The sequence below is a fragment of the Pseudopipra pipra genome, chromosome 5 (assembly GCF_036250125.1).
Source record: "Pseudopipra pipra isolate bDixPip1 chromosome 5, bDixPip1.hap1, whole genome shotgun sequence".
NCBI lineage: Eukaryota > Metazoa > Chordata > Aves > Passeriformes > Pipridae > Pseudopipra > Pseudopipra pipra.
This window is the reverse complement of record NC_087553.1, coordinates 33,069,151-33,087,056: the sequence shown is the minus strand read 5'-3', so window position 1 is coordinate 33,087,056 and position 17,906 is coordinate 33,069,151. Positions and strand designations below refer to the sequence as shown.

Below are 17,906 nucleotides of genomic sequence, written 5' to 3'. Positions count from 1 at the left end.
GATTTCTACTTTGTTTATGAGATTCAAACAAAAGCTTATTTGGTCACATTCCCTAAAGTTCCAAGTATGAATTCTATTTCCAGAAAGTATTTATTACAGATACACAATAGAATCATGGAAGAGTTTGGACTGGAAAGGACCTTAAGAGACTTTCTAATCCAACCCATATACCATGGGCAGGGACATCTTTCACTAAATCTGATTGCATAAAACCTCCTCCAACCTGACCTTGAACACTTCCTGGGATGGGACATCTACAACTTCTCTGGCAACCTGTTTCACTGTATCACTACCCATATCATAAAAAATTTCTTTAATATGCCCAAACTAAACCTATCCTCTTTCAGTGAAAAATCATTTTCCCTTGTCCTACCAGTACAGGAGTTGGTTAAATGCTCTCTGTACCTTTCTTATAATCATCCCTTTATATATTGAAAGGCTGTGATAACATCCCCCTTAAGGCTTTTCTTCTACAGGCAGAACAACCTCAGCTCTCTTAGCCTGTCTTCATAGGGCAGGAGTTCCAGTACTCTGATTGTTTTTGTAGCCCTACTCTGGACCCTCTCTAAAACATCCTTGACTTTCTTGTACTGGGGAACCCAGTACAAGGGAAAGTCTTCTTTTAATAAGCAATAATCCCTGGAATATGTAACCAGCATTGAAAGCGCTTCTTACTGCTCTCATCAGATGCAAAAATGGTAATTTTTAAATTATTCATAAACTTTCTTTCTCCTTGAGGCAATATCTGACCCACAAATATGTAAAGGATGAAAAATGTCTCTCTCAGAGATAAAAGAAATGATGATTTACACAGCATTAATTCAGTTCAGTAAATTAATGTTTTAAGTAAGCATTTTACATATTATATCTAGTGTAAAGGACTGATCAAATAGATATGCTTTCTCTAACCTGTCTAGCAAAATAGTAAAATAGGTATACTTGATGAAACTGGTTTTACTGAGGCTTATTTCACAAAAGACATTCAGCATCATGTAAATGACCAAGCTTTGACAAGACAGCTTTGTTGACCTTGTGCTTAATTAACTCTTCCTATGTCACTTGATTATTTCAGTTAAGGTTGCCCAGTTTTTGTTTTCTGCTTTAGAAAAAAACCCCAACCAAACAACTAAAATCCCCAAACAAAAGAAAAAAAGAGGGAGAACTACATTTGCTTAAATTGTAAATCCACAAATGAAGCAGATATTTTAGACCCCTCTTCATTTGCCATCCTGTCACATCTAGATTTGAAAACTTGAATTCTTGCTTTAATGATATCAAGTTATATAGAGAACAATTTATTTGCTATTCCACTTCTCTATTTCCTCTATATGGAGGTTTTGTTGTTTGTTTTTTTTTTTAACTTATGACTTAGATACTACCAGGAACAAATTAAGCAAAGCAATACATTTTGAAAAAGATTTCAGAGCCTCTCCCATTGAAGATATCAGTCATTTTAATACATAATTTTAATAACAATGCTTACTAAATACATAGGTTTCTGTTTTCTTATAGTGATTTGCTTTAACATTTAATATTCCACTTACCTTTTAATCTTGCCAAATCTAACAGCTATTTGAAGGGCTTGACAGTAAGCATCAAGGTCACACAATGAAATCCAAGCTATAGCTGTTTCACTAAGAAGAGTCTGCAGAGAAAAAAGAAATTTATGTAAATCTTTCAAAATACTTTTTCCCCCTCTTTCTTTTTACACAGTGGTTCACATTAGAAAATCATTTTACTGTGTACAAAATAGCTAAACTTGGTCAGGATAACATTCCTTATCTGATATTAACATGAGTTGATCCATACACTGTGAATGAGTAATTCAAGGGGAAGAAAAACTTTTCAGAGAGCAAATGAATATTCTAGGGACAGAACTACATAATTTGCATTCCTTACATGTGGTGACTGTTCTGGGAGAATTCATACACATAGACTCATTGCCTCAGTGGAGCAGCGACATTTCCATATGCAAAAGCACGAGGCAAAATTTCAATGATTTTTTTTCAAATTAGAATAGAGAAAATCAATAGTTGTATATTATTTCTTATTTCTCATCTATGTAATGAAGTGTTTTAGTGGTCTAGATGACACTTGCAAACACTTGCACGCAGTCCATTTTCAATGATAAGAGAATGATAGAATTATGATCTGAATTATGAATGGTTTAGGTTGGAAGGGACTGTTAAAAATCGTCTAGTTATTTCTTGCCAAATTGCTAATTTTTAATTTCTTTTCAAGAATAGAAGTGAAATTTAAGGTTGTTTTTGTGAACAAAAAATGCTTTTGCTCTATAGCTGGGAAAGACCTAGACTGTGGAATGACACAGTAATCACAGAAAGTTATGAATTAAGCTGCCCTTAATGGCTTCTCATTTATTAGTAGTTGCCTTTCCAGTAAAACAAGTTTCCTTAGGTTGAATATGTCATGCAAACATACCATACATAAAGCCACATAGAACCCATGAAACACCACTGTCTTCTCTTAAGTAAATGTTTTCTAAATTGCAGGGTTTGAAAACTATTTTTATTGAAAAATGGGGGCATAATGCATAAAATTATCTCATTCCATAAGATGACAACCAATTCAGGGAGAAATGTATTTATTTTCTATCAGCTCAAATCAAGCAAAAATGTTTAGCTGAAATATTACAGCTCAGGCTGCTACCCCCAGTCATAGAACACATCAAGCTTTAATTTTCTTTTTGAGAACTCTTTATACTGACAAACCTGAATTTTTAGTAGATATAAAAATGTACTTCTAAATGTATATCAAAAATATTCCTGTAAATAGGACTTTTAGAGGAAATGTCGCTTCAGAAATTTTTTTTTATGAGACAAATATATGTCATCCAAACAATAAAACAAAATCCATAGAGAGAAGTGCTATAACAAAATTTACTGAATGGTCTAGGACTATAGTCAGTCTATCGTGTTCTCTGTGAAAGAGTGCTCTAGGTTGACATTTAAAGTCTAGTTAGGATTTTTGTTATACTTAGCAAGAGACAACTTTAGAAAAAAGTCTCAAAGCTTGTTAAAGATGTGTAAGAGATAATGTATAAATTCCAAGTTTCTTAATGAAGACAAAGTCAAAATAAAACCAGCATGGGAGTGTCTCAAAAAAAAGCTTTACATGTACCAGTACTAATTCAAGCTTATTCATAAAAGAAAGATTTCCCCTCTAGAACAATCAATTATATATAAGTTCAAGATTTATGACTGAAAAAAGCTATGATTCTTTCTGCATGAAGTTGCATTAAAATCAGAACTCTCCATGTTCTTAAACATATCTCTCTCTGTATGTATGTCTGTATAGAAAAAAAAGTAACAGGCCAGCTTAGGTGAACTGTCTATGTGTCACTTTATCTTCTCAAACTTTAAGGAAAATATATAACTCTATATTCTTTGACTTATACTATGAAGCTTCCAATGAAAGGATTCAAAGGTTGGGTTTGGGTTTTTTTTGAGACACTTAGGAAAACATTTGTATTAGAAATTCGCACTACACACAGTATTTATTTGATATGCAAAAAAAGACAGACAATAATATCTTGAAGCAACTCAGAAGTTATAACCAAGAGACAAACTAAAAACCACTGAAAACTACCTTACCACTTTCTTTGTAGCTGAATATTGTGAGCAAAAGATTAGTACTTATAAAGTCAGAGATTACATTGAAGAAAAGTCTTTGAAAATCTTAGGCTGACTCTACCACTGGCTGTAAAAATTTTTAGGAGTCTAAGGAAAGAAAATATATGTTGGAATGAAAAGAATCGTATGTGTGAAGTACAGCCACAGATCGATTGACATTATGAAAAAGTTTTCTTTCTACAAAAAAATTGGTAGGTAAAAGTAGAGTTTCTGGAAATAGGTTTGCTCAGACTACATGTAAGTTTAGAGAAATACATAACACAGCACCTACTAGGCCAAGTACTCTTGCAAGAGATGTACAATATTAGCAACTTAACCAGAACTGCAGAGAGGATAATGCTAATATTGATGTTCTTTGTTTAGTAATATATAGCTGTCGATCATATATTAAAAAATTCTAGTTATCCCATACTGAATGATCATCTAAAAATACAATGTTTGATACTAAAATGGTATTCAGAAATAAGCAAGTCAAAGAAGAAAACAGGGATTGTTTATAGCAATATGTGCACATCACAAGAAGGTTTTTTGTTGCTGTCACTGAACCACTGCTCATCTGGAGACATGATTGCCAGCCACCTGGTTCAGAAATATAGAGACATATGGTACAGTTATTAGTGCTGACCCAAAGTTATTGCAGTAAACATATCCCAAATTTGAAAAAAAATATAAATATTCATTAAAAAGGTAAATAAATGTGTTCTATTATAAATTATATTCTGTAAATACAAATGTTTTCAGCACCAAATCAAAACCTTCTGAATGCTAAGAGTTCACTATAATTTTGGGAGTTAAGCATAATATATCTATGAATTTCAGTGATATCCAATAAAATTAAATGGAAAAGAGAACAGCAAAATGAAAATATAACATCATGCTGATTAGCATTCAAATACAAAATTGGCTAAGGTCTGAATTAGCATAGCCACTTTGCAAATGCAGCTATAAATCTTAATGTGGTCTTAAGTAACAAGCCAAAATCAATGAATGTATTAAAAATGAAATGGTAGACATTGCAATCCTACTAATCAGAAAAGAAAAACCCAGAACTAAGTAACAGTTAAAAAACCCCAAACAACTCAGCCGCCTCTTATAACTTATTCCATTCAAAAACCTCATTCCACATTTGTCATTCAGTGCACGAGTGCATTTTACAATAAAAGTTCCCGCAAACAAACAATTTTATTGGAAATGCTTGTAACCTCTGAGATGTCAGACTTAGTCATTTAAGACTACACATGAAAATTATGAGATATATCTTAAACTAAGGTAATGAAAATCACCCAAGATGATCTCTCATGGTTGTGGAGCGTCTATAGTATCCAGAGAAAGGACAATATTTTTGACATGAATGTTTCCAGTAGAACTAATTGCACTTTAAATGAAATTTCTTGTGTCAATTACAAATCTCCAAAGAATTCACTATAAAAATAAAAGCTACTTTCAAAATCAAAATACCACAAAAAATTCAGGCATTGATTTCTTGTGGAAAGCTTTGTAACTCATTTTTGAATCATTATTAATAAAATTTTGCAATCAAATCTATTTACTGTTGAAAAAATGTTGTAATTAAAACTCTTTATAGTGTCCTTATCCCATAAGTTTCTTGTCCCTTAAAATACAGCTAGAAACCTTAAAAAACTGAACTCTAAGGTGTTTCAAAGTGAGTGACTTATGCTTTAGTGGAGTATTTATTTTTATGTAAGTATGCAAGCCCAATTAGTTTACGGCATAACCAGTATTCTGCTCTTAAACAGTATTTATATTATGCTTCTACTTGGTTTTGATTTCTATACTTGAAGAAGTAAAATTTTTTTGATTCCTACCAAAAATTTTAGTTGCAAGGAGACATGGAAGGTTACAATATGGGATGTGAATTCCCTAATGAGTGACAGAAACGGAAAAATCCTGTTAAAAAGAATACAATCAATTAACTTCTTCAGGAAATCAAAGCTGAAGACAGATGAAACTGTGACTACAAGAAGCGCTGTCTCCAAGGGTCAAATAGTGGAAAAGATATGTTCTAACACAACTGCTTGTTGACTTTCATGCTAAATGTCCGAAAATTAAGATTATAAGGTGAGAGTTATGGACAAAAAACCTTAGAAAATACTGAAAGATGCTATTATATTATGTCTTATATATAATTGTAATAAGTTTTTGGCTAACAGCAGTTCCTGATACTGCAAAGAACACCTAGATTTTACAGATAATATCTTCAATTGTGCTTTAATAATGTAGTTAACTAGTCTAAGAAAATGATAAGTAAAATTATGCATCAAGGGGGAGAAAAGTATAAATGTGATCAGTCTAGGCAGTGTAGATAAAATACAGTAAAGACTATGAGCCAACTGCAGGTTTCAAGATATTTGTTTGTAATTATTTGATTTTGGTCCAAATGAAATGAAGCATTATTTTCCTCTCAAACTTCCCATGATGAAAAATATCCTAACTTTTTCCAGTTTCTCTTTCTTCTAGGTCTTCCCAATACAACAGGTTTTCCAGGTTAAAGCGTAGATCTGCAGCAAGAACCATTGGAAGGATTACCATTCTTCCTTCTGTATAGATTGTTGCCAGCTCAAGTTGCAAAAGCAGTCATACCAAACTGTAAGGTATGAACACACGATGGGAGGGTGTAGAAGAGCTAGGCAGACTCTCCTCAGTAGCACCCAAGAAGAATTAGACACAAACTGAATCCATTTAAGTGTGAGAAGAGACTTAATTGTGAGAGTGGTCAAACACTGGAACAGGTTGCCCAGAGAGCTTGTGATGTCTCCATTATTGGAGATACTTGAAGCCATGAAGAACCTGCTCTCTAGCTGACTCCAATATGAGCAGTGGGGTTGGACTAGATGATGTCCAAAGATTACTGCCAACCTCAGCTATTCTGTGATTTCATGAAACAGACCTAGAAGCTCTATAACATGGTCAAGTTGTCCAAACTGTGGACCTTGTATGCCGGGTTGTTACGCTCCCAGGGAGGCAGTTACAGTATGCCACTATTAGGATTCGGTTGCTACAAATAGGGTCTGCGGTGTTTCCATGACTGCTGGATCGGTTGCTACAAATAGGGTCTGCGGTGTTTCCATGACTGCTGGATCCAGGGCGTAGCTTTCCCACATGGTTTCTTCCAGTCAGGACCTCATAAACACTGAGATTTGCAGCAATGCATCCAGTGGTCCAGGAAGAGTGGCCTGTCTAAATACTATGCTGAATCCAAGTACTCCACAAATGATTTTGAGTGAAATCTTTCAAAGATGTAACCTAGCCAAATCAAACCCTACCCTAAACTCCTGCAGCTTAATTACCTTATTTTAGTTTAAACTTAGGCTAATGAGGTTTGTGTGTGGTTTGGAAAATAGAGACAAAGTAGGAATAAAGCTAGACCATACTTTTTGTAAAACTAGTCAAACCGACAAATATTAAAAAAAACCCCAAAACCCAATAACTCTTCTTCAGTGGTGACCTGCACTACCCATTAAAGAGTATTTTAGTACTTAGGGACATGTATCTTATGATATATATCAGTGAAATGATTTGTTTGATTTATGCTGTCATGCTTGTTTTCAGGAGCTGAAACAAATGTCCAGCATAAGAGTTTCTCAACCATATAAACAGGCAAACCTCTGTTAAAGAGAAAACTTCATCATAACCTTTTATATTCACTACAAAAACCATAAATGTTTCACAGAAGTTTATGAAAATGTGTGTGTTTATATATAACCTGTATTTTTTTGTGTAATGTTTGTGTAAGAAATACATCATCTTATAGGAGATAATTTAGTTTTCAAACTAGATAACTGAAAATATCAAGGTCCTATAATCCTAAATTATACCTGTTTAATGGCCAAACTGCTTGTAACTGACTAGCAATGCAGAGTTCCATATTTTACTTTCACCTCTTCCCTTTTTAATCTGTCCTGATACTCCTTTTCTTGTTAGTGTAACTGCTTAACTTTACATATTTCAGCAAAAGATAACTTAGTCTAATAAGCCCATTACAGGCTCATTAATGTCAGGCCTCTAAGGAAAGATATGTATCACTAGTCTTTCATCATTCTCCTCTCAGTTTCCTTCTTATTCTTCTCCCTCAAAACTCTTCTGTAAAGACCAGAGACAGCATGAGCAGTTTATTCATTTGCCATCTGTCCAATGACCCCTACCATCTTTTATACATTTACTTTCCCAATTCTATTACAGATCAGCTTTGTCTTCTATTCTTCACTTATCTTGGAGATATTCTTGTGTTTCATGAAAAGTCCTCAGATAAAATATTTAACTTCTATAAAATATTTCTAATCAACCCATAACTTCCCCATTGTGAAAGCTATGTCAATTTTGCCACTCTAATTTTAATAAGATTTTGAGCCTCAGTCTCCTACTAAATGTAGTTCTCTCTGATTCTGGGAGAATATTTTCAGATTTTCTACAAACAGAAAAATTAGTAAAAATCCTCCTTTGAATTCTTTACAAATTATTTACAGCTCTTCCTATCACACTGTACCCCAAGAAATATTGCAGGTAGATATTTGGGCATCAAAACACCAATCTATCTGTCTTAATGTAGGTTATGTCAAGTGGATTAAAATGTTAATGTTGTTCACAAAAATAAGAGGTCTCTGAAATCCCCAAAATAAAGATGTAGTTATAATACATTTGCAGCATGAATGACCTGTGCACTCTGAGAACAGGTGGACTCTCCTCCTTTTGTGGTTAAGATAAAAGTGCTTAGAGAAGCACAATGACATCTTGTCTCACTCTACACTGAAATTGTCGTAAGCTGAGATGACTGAGTTCCTTTGTCAATTCGCTACATTTCATGGTCACAATCACAGAATCACTGAATTTTTAGGGTTGGAAGGGGCCTCTGGAGATCATCTAGTCCAATTCCCCTGCCAAGGCAGGGGCACTTACAGTATATCACACAGGAACTCATCCAGGTGGGTTTGAATGCCTCCAGAGGGAGACTCCACTACTTCTCTGGGCAGCCTGTTCCAGTGCTTTGCCCCCTTTAATGTGAAGAACTTCTTCCTCATGTTGAGGTGAAACTTCTTGTGATTTAGTTTATGGCCATTCCTCCTTGTCTTTTTGCTGGGCACCACTGAAAAGAGTCCGGCACCATCCTCTTGAAACCTTCCTTTGAGATATTGATATGCATTAATAAGATCCTCTCTCAGTCTTCTCTTCTCCAGATAAAACAGGCTCAGCTCCTGTAGTGCCTCCTCATTGGAGAGATGCTCCAGACCATTCATCATCTTTGTGGTCCTCCACTGGACCCTCTGCAGTAGCTCCTCATGTTTCTTGTACTGAAGAACCCAGAACTGGACACAGTAGTCCAGATGTGGCCTCTCTAGGGCTGAATAGAGGGGTAGGATCACCGCCCTTGACCTGCTGGTCACACTCTTCTCAGTGCATTGGCCCTCCTGGACACAAGGGCACGCTACTGGCTCATGGTTAACTTGTCATCTACCAGGATTCCCAGGTCTTTCTCCAGAGAACTGCTCTCTAGTAGGTCAGCCCCTAAGCTGTATTGGTATTTGAGGTTGTTCCTCCCCAGGTGCAGTTGAACCTTGTTGAATCTCACAGGTTTCTCTCACCCAACTCTCCAGCCTACCAAGGGCCTGCTGAAAGGTAGCACAGCCTTCAGGTGTATCAGCTACCCCCTTCCTCCACCCCATTTTGTATCATCATCAGACTTACTGAGGTTACATACTATCTCTTCCATCCAGGTCAGTGATAAAGAAGTTGAATAAGGTTGGACCCAGTATTGATCCCTTGGAAACACCACTGACTACAGGCCCCCAAGTGTATTCTATGCTGATGTGTATTCTGAGCAGTACATAGAGCTAGATTATTTATTTACTTCTGACCTCTTTATATCATATTACCTTTATATGCAAAAGGATGGTCCTATAATTCAGCTCGGAGCTCAGTGTTATCTTTATTTCAATGTATTTCCACATCTTAAGCTCACCTAAATGATACACAATGTCCAAATGGAACCCAGAGAACAAGGCTGATAAAAGGTATTCATATATCAAAAACTCTACTTCAGCCACCAGCACGTTCATCAGAGATGACAATATTTTTTTCAGTAGTGGCTCTCAGGAACTCTAGATGCTCATTAGAAATGCAGTGCTGAATGACTGTATAAAGAGCAAAAGGTCACCTCATTGTTACTTGGTTGGCCATGTTGCATCAGCAATGCTAACATATCTTTCATCAAACGAATTGCCAGTCAGCAACGGTAAAACATTTATCTATATCCACACTCTTGATTAGCTATATTAGATTATTAAATTACATTAAAATATCATATAAAGATGCAAAGCAAAACAAGAAATAAAAATTATGTACATAGAAAAATACTTTTTTTCAGTTTTTGTATATGAAGTCTTTTGAAACTTTAAAAATTAACCTTAGAAGAACATATGAAAATCTTTTACTGAAAAGAGAGAACTTAGGAGATATAATTTATTAAAGAAATAGTGAAATAAGGTTTAACATAATTAGGGAAAAAGTCACTAGTTACAACAGTAAGACTGAATTTGATATTAAATAAGAGTCCTTCTGTACATTACTATTCTGACATTTATTAAACAGTTTGATTTGTTTTGTAAGCAAACAAAAGACAAAGGTGCTCACCAGCAAAATCTGAGATCTTATGTCCCAAAACACTGATAACTCTGGATGGGTCTTAGAACTGGGACATATGGTTCAAAAGAGCACTAATAATATGATTTTTCGCTGTAATGCAAAACCAAAACAAAATCCCTCCTCTGCCAAATGCTTGCTAAAGAAAGTCAGTACTGCAGGCAGGCAATGTAATGTGAGTTTCCTGTCTTTTAATTATTCGCACTGAGCAACTGAGCTTAGTAAGCCTGTAGAAAGCTTATTCATTGTTGCATGTTCAGAGTCAGATAATTCTTTATAATGATCTATAGTTAACAATTTTTTTAGCTGTTTCATGGTCCTATGTCTAATGCAGCACAGACTAATTCAAGGAAAACAACAGAGAAATATCTGGAATAACCTAACACAAGTGAGAATAACTTATAATCAAGTATTGCACTAGTACGATACTTTTTGCACCAAAATAATTTGACTAATTACTAAGTCCTGGGAAACAGCTTGAGCTCAGACATTTTAAGTTTTTAATCTCTGATTCATTTTCTCTTTAAGATCTACCTCCTTTTTTCCAGGAGTTAAATATTGTCTTAATTTTACCATTACTATATTAGATACTTAAAGAGCAGAAAAAAATATTGCTTGAATTAAATTATTAGCTTTAATTAGCAATATTTAAGGACCAGTTTGAAGAAGAATAAAAAAAAATAAAGGGAAAAAAATTCAATAAAGAGGTACTTAGGCCATCAAAAATATAAATATTCAGTAAGGTGTTTTTCCCCTCATTGAGTTACCTGAGGAGATCTATTCATAAGGATCTTCATATAAAGAATTCTAAATATCCTTTGAAGGAAGTCAGTCATGCATACTTGACAAGCTGCTTGTCATCCAACAACAAGTAAACAGGATGCTTAATGCATAAACATTGGCATATAATGAAAATAGATCTCTGAAATACCATGCTGAAAAATTTCCATTATCCTAGAAATCTATACAGTAGTGTAACGAAACAAGTAAACAAAATCTTAAGCAGTTGTTTTTGTAAACATCAGTTACAGATTTCAGACTATTTAACAAAACAATAACTAAAAAGGAAAGACTAAAGAATCCACTCCATTCACTTTGTTATATAGCCTGTGAGATGTGAAATTAGAGAAAATGGGACATGACAAAAAACAGTGCTACCAGAACAAAACTAGATTCAGTGACTTTTCTGGGAAAACTAAAAAGGATATCAAGTTGTTAAAGGACAGAGAGTGTTTGTATCTTAACTCTTAGATAAACTTCAATAATTATTTCAATACCAGTTAAATATTCATCACTTGAAACATTTGTTTGCTCATGTCTTCATGTCCTAAATTATATGAAAGGCAGAATTTTCTATTTGTTAGAAATCAAAACAAACCTAAAAGTCTTTGGAAGAACTCTGAATGTCATGCTCTGAATAATATCACAAGTCCTTCTGTTTTTAGAATAAGTATATACGCTAGATAAGGATTGAATTCTTGACATTCAAATCCCCATAAATATATAAGGTAATAATCTTAATGTTACTATTTTTTCTTCAAAATCAAGATCCAGCTATATTTAATTTTTCAGGTTTTCATGTTGCTGGAAACAATTTACATTTTAAACTACTCCAAGAGCAGGTAAAGGAAAAAAAAAACCCAAACAGAATATGTTCTTCAACATGTAAATATGTATGGGGTTTTTTAAGTGACAAAATAAAAATGATTAAAGGTTTTATCTAAGTATAATTATAATTTATCTTAACATTTGTATGTAGAAGAATATACATATAAAAAGATCATATAAACAGAGTTATGTTTAAAAAGATTGAGAAAAGAAGCAAAATGTTTGATTTTTCATCAAATTCTTGTTATCTATATGTGACTTTTTCCAAGTAAAAATACTATTAATGAAAGCTTCTTCTTGCTATGTTTAGAACAATTTCAAAGCTGTGAAGCTTCATAAACTCAATGTTACTGCTAGATTACCAGAAGCTGACACCTCTTATGAATATTTCTCTTTTGTGTGTTGACTTTTTGTATAGTCTATCTTCAGTATTTTAATTAAAGTCAGTTATGAATACACTGTGAATAAAGTGAGTCATATCATATCTGAAATTTGAATGAATTGACCCTTAAAGCTTTGATAAAATCCATGTCACAATTTGAGTAGTTCTCACAGTTTACTAAATCTTGGATTTCTGTCAAAAATCTTAGGGCTGATAAGTTGAGGAAGTGTAGGTTAATCATAAAGCTGAAACCAGAAACATAGTTCCAAATTTTTGAAACTTCTTTATATCAGAGAAGAATTTTCAGTAGTGTACTCCTGGTTTGGGCTCACATGTTCTTTTGTCATCATGTGCTGCAGTAGGATTCTGAGATAAAAAATGTGCAGTGCATCCTGCAGCTTCCGAAAAGGCATGCAACATCATGCTAATTTGATTTCAAGGTAATTTTTCATTATTGTATCAAAAAATAATTACTTTTATGTTCATCCATACTGATAAAACAAAATATTATTTTTTAAAAATCTGTATTTGTTAAACTAAAAATAATAAAAGGCAAAAGACTTGACATAAGTATATACCCCCTGATGTGGAAATGTTTAATAGCAGGGAGGGCTGAGCCATTCCATCAGCTGCATCTGGCAAAGAGAGAGGCACTCTTTGAAAGTGTTTCAAGACATAATGCAATCTTGTCCATGTGAATCTGCTTTACAACACATTAGAAATCCAAAACTGCAGTTTGTGGCAATAAGAAGGGGGTATGGATTCCCCTCATGATTCTACAGACTGTTTCCCAGGCGAACTGTTTTGGACAGGACTCCTGAAGGACAATTCACTGAGTAGTGATGACCATGCTCAATACAGAGTATAGCAATGACCTGTCTTCAGGAGCCAGGTATGATGAAGACCTAGTTTAAGCTGCTGCTGAGATTATAGAAAAAAAAGAAGACATATCAATTTGTGAGTCCTGAGAAGGCCACTCTGTAGAAAGAATGATTTGGGTAGTGTCAGGAGGATTTAACAGTTTTTTCAAATATCTCAACCAAACCTATGCATACACAAAATGGAAGGCTAAAGGCTCAGTTCAGTCTATAGCTACTTTTCACAGATCTGTAGCTCCTTTTTCCTTAAAATAAAATAAAGCCCCACCCTTATTTCTGAAGTGTCTAAAACCTAATCTTAAACCTCTTAAACTGTCTTAAATCTTTCGCATTGTTCTTAATGTGTGAAACCACTGAAATAGCAGTCCAGAGGCACTAGAATGGTCCAGAAAAAAAAAAACACAGAAGTCCTGGGAAAGATTTTGGAATTATTTGGAACACCTGTTTTCTCACAGACTACAGTTTGGTGAAAAACTGCGTGTTTCTGAGTGACTTGAGAATATAGCAGTAGTCTGTCATTATCTAGACTGGCAGATTTTTGAACCCTATTGCATTCAGTGATTGATTCCAGTCACAATAGTGACATCTTCAAGAGAAGCAAATTAGTCTATTTCCTGAAAGTTAGGGGAAAAAAAACCAACATCAAACAAAATCTCCTTTAATGTGTTCTTACCATAGCTCCCAAAGCACTTTGTCATGTAGGTAATATGGAACATCTGTAGCAAGGAAAGTTTAATGGAGAAGCTACGAGAAATTCTTTGGTGTCCTTTTCTTTACCCTCCAGAGAACTTCACTGAGTGTAAATTTTGAAATCTGAGAGATACGAAAATAATTTACATTCATATTGCCACTGTGTTACTTGGAATCACCACTGAAAAAATAACCAACTATAATGAAGAGTGGATTTGGTTTTTATGATAATTTACTCAACCTCTCTTCCACATTACTCAAAAGTTTCTGCAAGAAGCTGAGCAATTCTTTTGACTCTTGATGCTGGCAAAAGAACTCAACAAGTCACAAAATTCAAACCCCAGTATCTTTAAGGTAGTCATCAGGATTTATAGAGGCAGATCTACAGGATGTTAAAAGAAAACAAAACACACAAGCTGTTGAAATATATTAAAAACCAAAAATATGTTTAAGGCAGTGTCACAAGATTTACCCATCTGCTTCTCAGTCATCAGACTGGAAAATTGAAAAAGGCAAGCTCTGATAAGAACTATATCTGAGAACACAATTTTAATTAAAGTATGTTTTTGAGCTTTAAACTTTAAAATATGTTTCCAGTGTTCTGCATTTTAGAATTCTGTACACAGGTCTGATGAAAATCAGATTTTTAAGTTACCTTTCAGCAATGACAAAGGCAAGAATTTCACTACACCAAGCACTAACTCTGTAGCAAATACCAAATAACTACACTTTTCATTTAGAAAATAAGAGACAGAGATTGACTTTTCAGTAATCCCATGCAATATGCATTTCTGTTGCAAAAGGGATTTACTGGAGCTGAAAAAGTAGTATAACTGTATTTGTAGGACTTTCATGAATACACTTTGACAACATTTCAAGTAATTTTTAAATTGTTAACAATCTTGCCTTGTCAGCTCTGGAGCAAAAACTCTACAAATACCATTAAGACAAGACTCAAACCTATGAGGTTTGGGTAGAACCACCCACATACAATTGGATACTTCCATAGAATTATGACCCTGCTTTTAGTGCCTGACAACCTTGCAACTGAATGTATTTCTAATACCAGATACCGTTCTGAGACTTTCCCTTTAGCTCAAACAAAATCCCTGTTGAGATTTCATTCCAAAAACAGTTCAAATGTCAGGAAAACGTGCAGACTTTTGACACTTGGAATAAAAAGGTGGATTTAATATCACTGAAAGTTTCTACTATCTACAGGAGAACTCTCAAAATTATTTTAAGTGGGTTGCTAGTATTTTGTTAAGGGGGTTACAAGAAGCATTGGGCATTTAAGGGATTTTGAGAAATAGAATATTATTAACAGAATCAGCTTTTGATATTTTCCTAGGAGTAGATTATGCACATTTTGCATTTAGTCTGCAGTTTTAAGGGGACAGAAAACTAAAATTCAGTTAGAAGCCATACTGAGTGAGAAGTGACAAGACATATATTTTAGGCAGGTAATTCTCTCTTCAATACAGTGAAATATTAAGTAAGGTACTGGAAATATAAAGCCTAGAAAGTAAATGAGTATTAGTATATTACACTCTCTGACCTGTTTATATTTTACAGAACCTGATGCCTTTGTAAAGGGAAATATTACAACATCAACTTTCCTTTATAAAAAGTGTTATATCTATGATAAAAGCCAGCAGAACCAAAGTTATTTAAATATATCAAAAATATCTGAAGCTGAATTAGATAAAGTCTTTTTTACCCTTTTCCTAGAAAACCTTTTTATTCATTTCATAGAAAAAAAATTGAGTAAATTTATTGTTTGTTTGTTTGTTTTAATTTTGATTGCCTCAGAAGCAGTAGCAATCACATTGCTCTCTCCAAAGATAAGCTGGCCTGTTTTTTTTCTTGTAAATCTCTAAAATAAAGCTATCACGATGTACAAGGCTTATATAGTGTGTAGTGCTGGGTCTGTTTCAGCTTTGTACAGAGACAACCCTTTCTGTCTGCAAAGCAAATCTTTTGTTTTTCTCAAGCCTCTTCCTGTTAGATGAAATGTCTAATATATTTCCAAAGATCTTGACTTGAGGAAGGTGAACTTGGTGTTGTTTTTCATAGTCTTAATCTTGAGGTAAATTGATCTTCATTAGAACAGACACCTGTTTTTCCTTTGAGCTTACCGTGGATGTTTTCTTCAATGTAAGGATAGACAGCTGCTGAGGTAGCTAACCTCCAATCAGACAAAGAATCAGTGGTTATAGAGCAGTCAAAAGGCAGTGGTTATAGATGAGTCAAAGAAGAAAGTGGTTTACTGGAAAAGAGTGATAACAACTCATCTAGTGTTCCTGCACAGCTGATGGAATTCCTGTTTGTAGTAAATGCTTCCTTTGGAGAGTCAAGTGGTCAGAGGTGAAGTTTTCACTGAGCACAGTCTATTCCTTGAAAAAAAAATCTCTATATAAATTATTATTTTTCATGTACAGCCTAATTAAGCAGGGCAAAAAAGAAAGAAGTAACTTAGACATGTGAGTGCAATTGCACTAATTCCAGAATTAGGTTAGATGTTTATTTATTTGGGGTGAATTAAAAAAAAAAAAGAGGCAACTAGATGTATTATTTGGCCTTTTATTTTCAGCATAATTTACTGGCTCGTAGTGTCACTCTAAGCAGAAGCATATCCAATATTATATTCAAGTATAATATATTCAATATATATTCAAATTTTCCAACTTTGGACTTTTGCCACTTAAAAAAGATATGTGTTTGCAATGCCATAGGATTATGAGTGGCCATTAATTAGGACAATTAAATTATCTGGTATATTGAATACAAGTTACAGTTCAAAGAACACAGTTTATGTCCCTTAGAGAAAAAAAATCTACAAGTGAACTGTGAGCTAGACACCACCTAAGTACTTCAGAGAACATGTGACTGCACACTTTAGGTTCTTCTGTATAGGACAAGAAAAAATGTGAGATGGCATGTAGGACTTCAGGGTGAGTGATATATATGAGGGGCAACAACCCCCATTCGCTGTCCCCATGTACCAGCTGGGTGTAGGAGGCAGAGAAACCAGGAATGAAGTTGAGCTTGGGAAGAAGGGAGAGGTAGGGGGAAGGTGTTCAAAGATTTTATTTCTATCTCTCATTACCTTACTCTGATTTGACTGGTAATAAATTAAATTAATTTCCCTAAGTCAAGTCTGTTTTGCCTGTGACAGTAATAAGTGAATGATCTCTCCCTGTCCTTATTTTGTATTTTCTCTCCCTTGTGCAACTGAGGAGAAGAAGGATAGTTTTGATGGGCACCTGGCATCCAGCCATGGTCAACCCATCAAATGGAGTTACCTTTCTTCTCCAATGACACAGCTATTAGTGTAGCAACAAGTCTGTTTGTCCAAACTGCAAAAAAACTGCAAAAAGCTCTGCAAAATATTGAGGAGTATTCAAGCACATTAATAAGATGCATTAAAAATTGAATATATCTCTATATTTCCTATTCAAGTCCTGTTTCAAGGAACTCAGTCAACTCAGTTTATCAGGAGCAATTTTATGCAAAGTCTTTAAATAGCTCTTTAGGGAAATTTCCCAACAGAGATCTTCCAGTCTAACATATAATGCTGTGATGATGCATCAAGCTGGAGTAAAACTACATACACTGCAAATGAAAGTAAATTTTAAAACCCTCACTGTTTTAAAAGAAATTTTAACAATAGGAGGCCATTACTCATTTGAACCATTAACTAAGGCTGAGCTAAATACTACATGACTGGAGATTTTTATATTAAGATTTTGTTAGTTCAACATTAGTATTAAACATGTAACAATAATAGGGTCTTTTTTTCATTATGCAGGAGATCATGTTACATGATCAACATGAACTTTTCTGATTCTATAAAGCCACTCAGAATAAAAAAAAATAAATCTAAGAATAAACAAAGACTTATCAATCCAGCATTAACAGATGCTGCCTCCATACTCATTTTTCATAATATATAATCAACTATTGTACCAGGACCTAAGCAATATAATATACTGGTTTACCATAAGAATAGTTACTTTGCCAGCCAATTAAAGGAAAAAAAAG

The 17,906-nt window shown here is 34.2% G+C and overlaps 1 protein-coding gene across 3 annotated transcripts in view; it reads right to left on the bottom strand.

Moving 5' to 3' along the window:
- MGAT4C (MGAT4 family member C) overlaps positions 1 to 17,906 on the bottom strand; it is a 347,956-nt gene that overhangs the window by 261,816 nt on the left and 68,234 nt on the right. For all 3 annotated transcript variants that reach the window (XM_064655519.1, XM_064655522.1, XM_064655520.1), the window contains one exon: positions 1,545 to 1,645. The gene's annotated coding sequence lies outside the window, so the exon portion shown is untranslated. The remainder of the gene's footprint in view (positions 1 to 1,544; positions 1,646 to 17,906) is intronic.